The following is an 11,752-nucleotide window of genomic DNA, read 5'->3' as shown; positions in this document are numbered from 1 at the left end:
TGAGATCCTCTTCACTGATAAATGTTTAGGGCTCTCTTCCTCGCTTGCCTCCGTTCTAACTAGTTCTGATCTCAGCTGACAGGAAAAACTACCCCTTCTGTTGCTGCAAGGAAGCAGTGACGTCACGGCTGGCACGAACTGACCCCATTTCTCGGGTTTCGTAGACCACGGGGCCCCAATGTCGGGAATGAATAGGAAGCGAGAGACTTCCTGGCGTCCGGGGGCTCAGCCCGGCGCGGACAGCTCGGCCCCAGCCCTCCATCAACGCCTTGGGGGGACCCCCACGCGGGGCGGCAGCTGTCCAGCCTGGGGCGGCGAGTGGGTGTGAGCCTTGGGGGCCGGCCAAACTTCCTGTCCCGCGCTGCCGCTGCTTCCGGCGGGAGCCGGAAGACGCTGTGTGTGGACGGAATTCGGGACCGACTGACGGCTAGCAGGCTGCCCGGGACGGGGAGGTGAGCTCCGGGCTGGGCCAGGCCACAGCCGCACAGCTAGATGGTCGCCGAGAGGGAGGGAACCAGTACCGGTCCCTCGGGGCCTCGGGCCGAGTTCGACTCAGGAGAGGACGGGGAAACCGCCCCCCCCTTGGGCACCCCTCCCTTATCTGGCGGGCCCGGGAGCGGCAGGTCTGAAGCCCTACGGCTTCGGCCCTTCCCCTCGAGGCGTTTTGGGGCCGGTGTTTCGGCTCATTTGCTTGGTTTTGGGGGCCGGGGCTTGGGAACAAGACGGTCCTGAGAAAGCTAGAGTCAGCGAGTCCCTAGGGCGGGGGCTCCTGGACTGCACCCGCAGTCGAGCCCTGCCCGCGGGCTTCGGGGCCTTACACTAAGGCCGTTGCGGTGGGGCAAAGAGGATGCCGAGGAGACTCTGCCTTCGGTATTTCAGCCCAGAGCTACCCCTTCTTTCATACGTCCACTTACTTTCTGGGTCTAGAGGAAGGAAGGCTGCCGGCTCTGAGAGGCTTTGGCTGCTAGCTTCTCCTTCGCCTGTCATTTCAAGGCGAGGCTGTGGGCTGTGGGTGTTTACAGCCTTGTAGGCATTCCAAGGTTCAATTTCTCCTCCGACGTTTCTTCAGAGAAAAGAATGCAGTTCGGCCGTTAAAGTTTATCCCACTTGCTCATGAGGCTTTGAAATGCATTTAGGCACCATTTGGAAGTTAAACATTACTAACTTGGGACTTAAGAATTTGTACTTCTTCACTTTGGCGCATGGGTCAATGCAACATATTTGCGAAGTGAATAGAAGAAACATTTCTGAAATAAAGCCGGTGGCATTTTGTTGTTAGAGAGTGAGAAATTTCACCTGTTTTATCTTACTTAGTGTGGACAAAGTCAGCTAAACAGAAGATTTAGGTTCTAATTTTTAAAAATTCTGCATTTAAGTAGATGTCTGGTTTTTGGCAAGTTACTTAATCTCTACCTTTTTCCCCCCTTCTTTGTAAATGAAGAGGCTTACCTATTTATTCAGCGGGTATTTCCTGAATGCTTAGTTTGTGCAAAGCATAATGCTAAGTTAATGAGAGTAGAATGAGTAAGTTCAACCACTTTAACCAATGAGAAAGTTATACATGTAGACACCTAACAGCCTAGACAGGATAGAATCATTGCTAAAATGAGGTGAAATAGCATGTTGTGACAACACTATGGAAAGGACAGATTTGTTTTCACTGGAGGGAAAGGATCAGAGTCTTAGTGGAGGATGGCATTTGAGTTGGATATTAAAATCTGGAAAGGAGGGGCTCCTGGGTGGCTCAGTCGGTTAAGCGTCAAGCTCTTGATTTTGACTCAGGTCATGATCTCACTGTTCGCGGCATGGAGCCCCGTGTTAAGCTCTGTGCTGTCAGCGGGAAGCCTGCTTGGGATTCTCTCTCCACTGTCTCTGCCCCTTCCCACTGCTGACACTGTCTCTCTCAAAATAAATAAATAAGCATTTAAAAAAATGAAAAAAAAAGAAGTCTGGAAAGGATTTCAAAAAATCACAGCTGGATAGTGCTTAAGAACTATTCTAAGCAAAGATGTGGAGCATTGAAATAGGCTGGTGTGTTCATTCAGTAGCCAGTCCATGTGGGTTGGAGTAAAGGGTTAATTGAGGAAGATAGACGTGCTGTAACTGACAGTGTTTGAAGATAGATTGTAGGATATTTGAAATGCCGTAGTTAGGGATTTGACTAATATTCTGAGGCACTGAATTTTGAGTGAGTGAAGTAACAAGCATTTCTGTGTTTTGGAAAGATAATTTGAGTGGCTGCATAAAAAGATGGATTGAAGAAGGGAATTTTGGGGCACCTAAACTACTCAGTCGGTTGACTCTTGGTTTTGGCTCAGGTCATGAGATGGTTGGTGGGAGTGAGTCCCACTGCTTGGGATTCTCTCTGTGTCACTCCCCTGCTTGCTTTCTCTCTCTGTCTCTCTGTCTCTCTCTCTCTCTCAAAAATAAATAAATAAACTTAAAAAAGGGGTGGGGGATTTTTAGGGAAGGATGACCAGTTAGTAGTTTCTTTTAATAGTGTAGTTGAAAGATAATGAGGCCTAAACAGGGCATTCCAGGGGGAATAAATTTGGGGGAATTAGAACTACTGGGGTTATTTAAATATTGAAGATGAGAGACATTGTTAAAGACCTAGAATTTATGGCTGAGTGGGAAGAAGATTGGGCAATAATTGAAATGGATAATACAGGAAGAAGAACAGGTTTGGTGGTAGAGATGATTATCTGGATTGTGAACATTGTTAGGTTTGAGGTGGATATCTGTGTGGAGATACCCAGCAAGCAGTTAGAAATGAAAATTTGGAGTTGAGGAGAGAGGTCAGGAATAGAGGCAAATATTTTGGTATTATATCCAGGCCATTCATTCATTTATTCAGTGCCTACTAGGTGCTTGCAGGGAAGTTTGTATAGAAGCCCTTTAATCTCATAGTAAAGACAGTCTTGGAGTTTCACAGTATCAGAAATGACTCTTGGAGACCTAAATTCCTTATGAATTACATAAAGTACTTTGCCCGGCACTGTGCTAGGTAGTGGAATGTAAAGTTATAAACAAGACAGACTAGTTCCTGCCCTTGTTTATGGAGCTTACAATTTAGGGGAGTAACCAGACCAAAAAAAAAAAAAAAAAAAGGAATATTATATAAAAACAAAGGAATTAGAAATGGTAGAGATAGAGAACAAAGGTGGAAGTATGGGGAATCTTCTTTGGATAAGGTGACCAGGCCAAGCCTTTGTAAATGAGTTGATAGTTAAACAGAGCCCAGAAAAGTGAAAAAGAGGTAACTAATGGAGAGGGAGGTAAAAGCATTCCAAGGCAGAGGATAAGACGTCTGCACATCCCTAACATCAGAAAGAGCTTAATGTGTTGAAGGAACTAAGGTGGCTGGAGCTTGGAGAGCAAGTAAGGGAGAGTGACTCTGGAGTGTGGTTGGAGGAACAGGAATGGATCACATAGGTTCTTACATGCCAGGATAAGGAGTTTAAATTTTATGTAGGTGCATTGGGAAGCCGCGTAAAGAGTTGCAAGCAGGTGAGTGATATAATAGGAATCATTTTAATTTTTTTTTAACATTTTTATTTATTTTTGAGAGACAAGAGAGAGACGATTGTGAGCAGGGGAGGGGCAGAGAGAGAGAGAGACACACACAGAATCTGAAGCAGGCTCCAGGCTCTGAGCTGTCAGCACAGAGCCTGACTCGGGGCCTAAACCCACCCACCAACCATGAGATCATGACCTGAGCCAAAGTCGGATGCTTAACTGACTGAGCCACCCAGGTGCCCCTAAAAAGATATTTACTACTGGAAAGAGAATGGAATGGAAGGTAGGCAAGAGTAGAAGCAGGGAGACGAGTTAGGTGGCACTAACAGTAGTTTAGGGCAAGTGTTAATGGTGGCCTGAAATAGGGTGGTGGATAGAAGTAGGTGGATTTGTTATCTTAATGGGACTTGCAGCTGGACTGGATATTGGGAGCAAAAGAAAGAAAGTAATAAAAATGATTCCTAAATGGGGTGCATGGTGGTCCTGTCTTAAGTGCAGGATTGTGGTGAGTGGGGCTGGCAGGGCATGATGGAAAACAGGCTTGAGAGAGAATTAATTTTAGACACATTAGAGATACCAAGTTTCAAACATTAAGTACAGATACCAAGTAAGCAATTGTATATGCAGGTCTGCAGCTCAGGGACGTATCTGGGCTATAAATAAAAATTTTGGTGATGAGCACGCAGTGTTGTATTGAAGTGTTGAATTACTGTATTGTGTACCTGAAACTAATATTATGCTGTATGTTAACTAATTGGAGTTTAAATAAAAACTTTAAAAAATTTTGGAGACTATCATTTAAAGCCATGAACTTATGCTAAGAGGAGAGTGTAGCAAGAGAAGAGGTCCTGAATACTATCCTGAGGAATATTAGTATTTAGAGGCTGCATGCAGGAAGAGTATAGAAGTTACCAAAGGAGGGACGCCTGGATGGCTCAGTCAGTTAAGCATTCAATTTTGGATCAGGTCATGATCTCAGTGAGCTTGAAGACCTACATCGGGCTTTGTACTGACAGTGCAGAACCTGCTTGGGATTCTCTCTCTGTCTCTCTCTCTCTCCCACCCTCCCTCCTTCCCTCCTTCCCTCCATCTCTCTCTTTCTTGCTCTTTCTCTCAAAGGAAAAAAAAAAAGTTACCAAAGGAAACTGGAGGAATTGCAATGACAATAAGAGTAAAATGAGGAACACGTATCTTTGAAGCAAAGACAGTAAGTGTTTGAGGAAGGAGACAGTGCTTCTAAGGGATAATACCAGTTATGGCTCTGATTGCTTCAGAAGTAACCAGTTTGCTTCAGAAGAGGAATTTATAACAAGGATGTGGGCAGCTCATAGGATCAAAGGAAATGATGAAGGCCTTGGCTTCATAAAGGACAGGAATCTGAGCAGCCCCAGGGGAGGCTGCTAGCTGCATTACCGGAATGAGTGGGCTGCTGCAGCAGTTTTCAGCCCTTTGTTACTTCTTTTAGAATTCACGTTCTGAGGAAAAGTGGCTGATTTGTTCAGTGCAGGTCAAGTGTCCAACAGTTGGTCAGTGAAGGAAAGAACACCTTAATCTGCAGTCTCACCAAAGGTGTATCCAATGGGGGAGGGGTACATCCCCACACTAATGTAGATCCTGTCACCTAAGCAGGGGAAATGAATGTAGGACAATTAAAAACAATAGTTGTTCACTGCAAAGGTCAAATAAGATTAGGACTGCAGAATGTCCATTGGATTTGATAACATGAAGATCTTTGGTACCCTTTACAAGAGAAGTTTTGGTGAAGTCTTGGGATTGAATAGTGACTGGAGATGAGAAAGTGGAGACAAGTCTTTTGATAAATTTGGCTCTGAAGGTTTGCAGAGAAAGGGGGAAGTCACTAGAATAAAAATGAGAGCTGTGGAATAGAACACCTCAGCAGATCCTGGGAAGGAAAAGGGAAGGCCCCGGATAAATCCTGTATTGCTAAAATTCATTCTGGCTTCACACTTCTATGTTCCAATTTTTTTTTTCATTAGTACCTGTTACCACTTAACTATTAGAATTTAATCAACTTGCATAATATACTAGATATGAATATAAGAAGTTACCTGGCTTTTCTTTTCCTAGGACTACTATCTTATTAATTAATTAATTAATTAATTATTTTGAGAGAGAGAGTGTATGAGCATGAACTAAGGAGAAGGGCGGAGAGAGAGAGAAAGGCTCTACACTCAGGAGCCCAACGTGGGGCTTGATCCCACCACCCTAGGATCATGACTTGAACCAAAATCAAGAGTTGATGCTTAACTGACTGAGCCACCCAGGCGCCCCTACAACTACCATTTTATACCAAAATTTAAACTACTCTTTTTTAAATTTTAATTTTTGGCCTTTGTAATTCCCTGCCATTAGTAGAATTTTTGGTGTAGTATTTTTCAGCTTTAGTGAAACATCATTTGGGTCTATATCTGTGGTCAGACATAGGTAGAAATGGAGGGAGCCAAGAAGCAGATTGGTGACCAATCGGGAAGAACCATGGTGTTTCTTAATTTCTTCTCTTTTTTTTCTTACCCTTTCCCTCCCTTCTTTCTGAAACTGGGTCAAGGTCAAGGCATTTTCTACCTCCCTCAAATAAGAACAGTACTGATATTCTGGACTTTGTTTTCCTAGGGTAGAATCACATTACTTTTTAGAAGCTGACACAATGATGTTCTGTTTCTTTCTTGAGCAGAGTAGTAAAAGCCCCTGATCATCTTTCCCTTTGGAATGCACTCCCTTCTGTACGGCAGTCAGAACTGAGGCAAGAGACCGGTATCAGTTATGTTCCTCTGTTGCTTGTTTAGTTTATTTTGGCTTAGTTTTTCCTCCCAATATTTCTCTGTGTAGCCTGCATTGATTTTAGGCCATCTCCACCCTCTGGACACAGTGTTACCACTAACTAATTCCTGTCTTGTGTGAGGATTCAAGTAATTTCAGTTTCCCCAAGACTCTTATCAGTGATAATTGCTGACTTGTAATGTATATTTATAGCAGGTTTATATCTATGGTTTTATGTTTTATGGCTGAGTCTGTGTTTAACATATGTATTTTAGACTTTTGAAGATACTTTATAGTGTTTTTCAATCTGTGGGACATAATCTGTTAAGTAGTTTGTGAGATCACTTTAGTGGGTTTTATTTAAAAAAATTCAGAGTCGGGGCGTCTGGGTGGCTCAGTCGGTTGGGCGTCCGACTTCAGCTCAGGTCACGATCTCGCGGTCCGTGAGTTCGAGCCCCGTGTCGGGCTCTGGGCTGATGGCTCAGAGCCTGGAGCCTGCTTCTGATTCTGTGTCTCCCTCTCTCTCTGCCCCTCCCCCGTTCATGCTCTGTCTCTCTCTGTCTCAAAAATAAATAAATGTTAAAAAAATAAATAAATAAAAATAAAAAAATTCAGAGTGCATGAGATTAACATAGGTTAGTATTGTTTCATGAAAATATGTTATTTGCATCTCAGCATGTGTTTCATTCTCTGAGGTATGATGGAAAATATATCTTACTGTGGGTTGCAGTCAAACACTGCTTTATAGGAAATTTGGGCTCTGTAATAAAGGCAGATTTCTTAACCTTTTATAGTATACAATGCATTCGATAGATTTACTTGTCTCTTAAGCACTTATGCAGAGCTTTGTTTTTGAAGAATTTTGTAAGCGTTTCTGTTGACTGATAGGTAAATAGTCCTAGGTAGATTTGTTTCATCTGTATTTCAGATGAGTTACTTAGGGCCAAGAAGTTGAGTAGCTTGCCTAGGTCTCAACCAAAAAGTCAGAGGCAGAATTTAGATTTTTGCTTTAGAGACCTTGGATTTTTTTTTTTTTTTTTTTTTTTTTAATAAACATCTCAGCTTCTTTATTTAACTTGTTTAGCTACTTAGTATTAATGAATAATTTGCTGGATGATGTTGAGTGTACTGTAGAAGAATGCAGTTTATCAGACTTCAGTTCTCAGGATTTGTTTATTTGGCTAAAAACAGAAGGAGAATTGTTTTCAGGATGGTCTAGATCATAGAGATCTCTTTTGTCTTAAATCTGCTTTGCTTTTGTTATGAGTTCTCTCATTACCAATTTACAGAAGTTTTCAGGCCTTCCTGTACTTTGCTTTGGTTCATTGCAAAGATGTCTATTGCCTGCATTCCTTTTAACCTTTAAGCTGACTATGGGATAGCATATTAACATATTCTGCTATTATTAACTATTAATATAATAGCAGTGGTAGGGCAGTGGATTTCTAAAAAATATAATTTGTGCTGGACCAAGATTGTTTTCTTTAAGCAGTCTAATGTGCTTTGATGGCCAAAAGGAACAATGCACACAGTAAAATTCAGTTGTTGGCATGGGTAGAGGGAGAAAGGGTCTGACTATTATTTCGTATTTATTAGACTTATCCCTGGGTTTCTGAGATCAGTTTGTTTTGTTGTGAACTCTATCTAGAACCAAGATGCCTTATTTATGACTTGTGAAAAATATGATTTGATGGGCCTATCCTTGGTTTGATGATGGTTAAATGTCATTATCTCCTTTGTTATTTAAAATGGGCTGGATTAGTAATTTTTCCAATATAAAAGGAAATAAGAATATAAATTTTGCCTGTCTACCAGGTAAAGATACAAAATAAAAATGAGCAACTATTAGTATTCACATTAAAGAATTTGGGAGATGGGTCACCTGTGTGGCTCAGTCAGTTGAGCATCTGACTCTTGATTTTGGCTCAGATCATGATCCCAGGGTTGTGGGTTGAGCCCCCATGACCGGCTCCGTGCTGAGTGTGGAGCCTGCTTGAGATTCTCTCTCTATCTCTCTCTCTGACCCTCTCTTATGCTCATGGGTGCATTCTCTCTCTCTCTCTCTCTCTCTCTCTCTCTCTCTCTCTCTCTCTCAAAAACAAATAGTAATAAAAATAAAGAATTTGGGGTGATGTATGTGACTACTTGGTATTGCATTTCTAGTATCTTAATTAATAGCATAAGGAAGCCTGGGAAGAAATCTCTTTGAGACCCATAATTACCTTGAAAATAGCTTCCTTTTGGTAAGTGCAGTCCTATTCACTCCCGTGTCATGCAAATTGCATTTAAAGGAAAAACATTGCATTGCACACTATAGTGGCCCCATATTGCCAAATTATTTTTATTATGATTACATTAAATATACTCAGACATAAAGCTATGTAGTAATTCTTATCCCTCCTACATTGAAGATCCCAGTAGCTCTTTTTTTTTCAAGTTTTTTTTTCTTGTTTTTTTGAGAGAGAGAGAGAGCATGAGCAGGGGAGGGGCAGAGAGCGCGAAGGAGAGAGAGAGAGAATCCTAAGCAGGTTCCACATCACCAAGGCAGAGCCTGACGCTGCGTTTGTGAGACCATGACCTGAACTGAAACCAAGAGTAGACAAAAACAAGAGTAGATGCTTAACCAGCTGAGCCACCCAGGTGCCCCTATAGATTTATTTTTAATTGATGAATAGTTGACATATAGTGTTAAATTAGTTTCAGGTGTACAACATAGTGATTTGACAGTTTGATACATTACCACAATTTGATAGACTATTCAGTAAGCCTAGTTACCCACCTGCCACCATACAAACTTATTACAATATTAGCAGTCTAATATGTTTTGATGACTCTAAGGAACTGTGTACTTAGTACAGTTTAGGTTGTTACGATTATATCAGTTGTTGCCATAGAGTTAGATCTTTATGAGTAAGTATACAAATGTAAACTACACCATAAAACAAAATTCAAAATACTATTCATATTGTGTGGTAGAGATGTTGTTTTCCTGAAATGAAGTACTTGATGTTGAACTTAATAGCGGAAAGATTTAGCCTTGGATTCGGGAATATATTTCATCGGTTTCTACATTTACCTTTAGTAATACTAATCCAGAGAATATCATACAAGGTAGTATTTATAGTGTCAAGACATTGTTAAGCAGCTTATGATAATGGGATCTCACATTTAACTAAAACTGACTAGAAGTCCTTGAATGACAGTTTTAATGAGGTTTTGTTTGATAACTGTAGAGTTAGAGTTGCCTTGTTCAAATGAAGATAAGATTTGCATTGCAAATGAGAAGATAACACAGAATGGGAAAAGATTTGTGCAAATCATTTATCTGATAAGGAGCTTATATCTAGAATATATAAAGAACTCTTACAACTCAACAATAAAAAGACCAATCAATTTAAAAAATGAGCCAACAATCTGAGTAAGTATTTCTCCTAAAAAGATGTACAAATGGCCTATAAGCACATGAAGAGATGTTCAAAACCATTAGCTATCAGGTAATGCAGTTCAGAACCACAATGGGTTACCATTCACACCCATTAAGAGAGCTATAATAATGTGTTGGTGAGGATGTAGAGAAATCCACTGCTGGTGGGATTGTGAAATGGTGCAGACACTTTGGAAGACAGCCTGGTAATTCCTCACAAGGTTAAATAGAGTTGCCATGTGACCTGGCAATTCCACTTCTAGGTATATATCCAAAAGAGTAAAAATACATGTCCACACAAAAACTTGTACATCAATGTTCATGGCAGCTTTATTCATAATAGCCAAATTGTAGAAATAACCCAATGTCCATTAACTGTTACTTGGATAAATGTGTGTAGAATATTACTTGACAATAAAAAGAAATGCTGATACATGCTACAACAGGGAGGAACCTTGGAATCATTATGCTAAGTGATAGCAGCCAAGCACAAAATATCACATGTATAAATCCATTTATATGAAATGTCCAGAATAGGCAAATCCATACAGACAGAAATAGAGTAGTGGTTGCCTAGGCCTGGTCAGGGGAAGGTTTGGAAGGAAATGAGGATTGATTGCTAATGGGTACAAGAGTTTCTTTTTGGGGGTGATAAAGTTGTTATAAAATTGATTTTGTGGGGCACCTGGATGGTTCAATTGATAAGCGTCCAAATTCGGCTTAAGTTATGATCTTGTGGTTCGTGAGTTTGAGCCCTGCGTGGGGCTCTGTGCTGCTGACGGCTCAGAGCCTGGAGCCTGCTTCGGATTCTGTGTCTCCTTCTCTCTCTGCCTCTCCCCTGCTCATACTCTGTCTCTTTCTCTCTCTCAAAAGTAAGTAAACAGTAAAAACATTTTAAAAATTGATTGTGGTTGTAGTTGCACAACTCTGTGAATATACTAAAAACAATTTAACCAAACTCTTTAAATGAGTGAATCGTATGGTATATAAATTATACCTCAGTGAAACTGTTACTTAAAGACTTACATTGTAGTTTTTGAAACCTGTTAAATGGATGATGGGAATTAAGAATAGAAACAGATTTAATTGCATATTTGCCATCACACTTTCAGCTAATAAACATAGCAGGTTGCTGTGTTAAAGATGAGATTCACACAGTACACTTGATTTGGTACTGAGTGCTCTAGTACAGATTCTTTTGAGGTCAGCCTGCCTGTTCTATGCTACTAGTCTCTCTTTAGTTCACAGTGTACGTACAAACCACAAACTTGGGCACCAAACTTAGGCAGAACTCAATTATATATACCCTTTTGTTCTAGAAAATGCTTATGTTAATTTTTTTTAAAGATTATCACTGAAATGAGGGGCACCTGGGTGGCTCAGTCAGTTATGCATCTGACTCTTGGTTTTGGCTCAGGTCATGATCTCACAGTTCTTGAGATAGAGCCTGGCATCAAGCCCTTCCTTGGGCTCTGAGCTGACAGCACAGAGCCTGCTTGGGATTCTCTCTCTCCCTTTCTCTGCCCCTCCCCTGCTCACATGCACACGTTCTCTCTCTCTCTCTCTCTCTGTCTCAAAATAAAACAGAAAGATTATCACTAAAATGAAGACACTAAAATAAAAAGATATCATGGATAGCCATGGACCCTTGAGAAATGGTGATCTAGAGGTGGCTCTTAAACTAGAAGAGAGGTGGTAGCTTCCCTCTTTAAATTGTTATTACAGCTTTGCCAAACTATCTAAGATCTAGTATATGATTTTTCTCTTCTTCAGTGCACATATTCATGAACTTCATTTTTTTTTCCATTTCTCTTTAGGTAAGGGTACTAGAAATGCAGCTAGCACCATTCTTTTCTAAGAACCTTAACAAATATAAAGGAGAGTGAATAGTTGTCTAGTTTCCTAGAGATTTTACAATCCTGTAAACTCAAAGTTGGAGGAACCTTAAGGATAACTTAAACAAACATTTGGTAATTTCTTGGCTTCTTGAGATGAGCTGGAATTGGGGAAGAGGAATTCTTAAATCCTGGT

At 41.0% G+C, this 11,752-nt stretch overlaps 1 protein-coding gene across 5 annotated transcripts in view; it reads left to right on the top strand.

The window, feature by feature from the left end:
• The first annotated feature begins 188 nt into the window (after positions 1 to 188).
• ZNF410 (zinc finger protein 410) overlaps positions 189 to 11,752 on the top strand; it is a 49,305-nt gene continuing 37,741 nt past the window's right edge. For all 5 annotated transcript variants that reach the window (XR_007453407.1, XM_049611406.1, XM_049611407.1 and 2 more), the window contains exon 1: positions 189 to 452. The gene's annotated coding sequence lies outside the window, so the exon portion shown is untranslated. The remainder of the gene's footprint in view (positions 453 to 11,752) is intronic.

Source organism: Panthera uncia, assembly GCF_023721935.1.
Source record: "Panthera uncia isolate 11264 chromosome B3 unlocalized genomic scaffold, Puncia_PCG_1.0 HiC_scaffold_1, whole genome shotgun sequence".
NCBI classification, from domain to species: domain Eukaryota; kingdom Metazoa; phylum Chordata; class Mammalia; order Carnivora; family Felidae; genus Panthera; species Panthera uncia.
The sequence above is the reverse complement of the archived record's forward strand: the minus strand, read 5'-3'. Positions and strand labels throughout refer to the sequence as shown.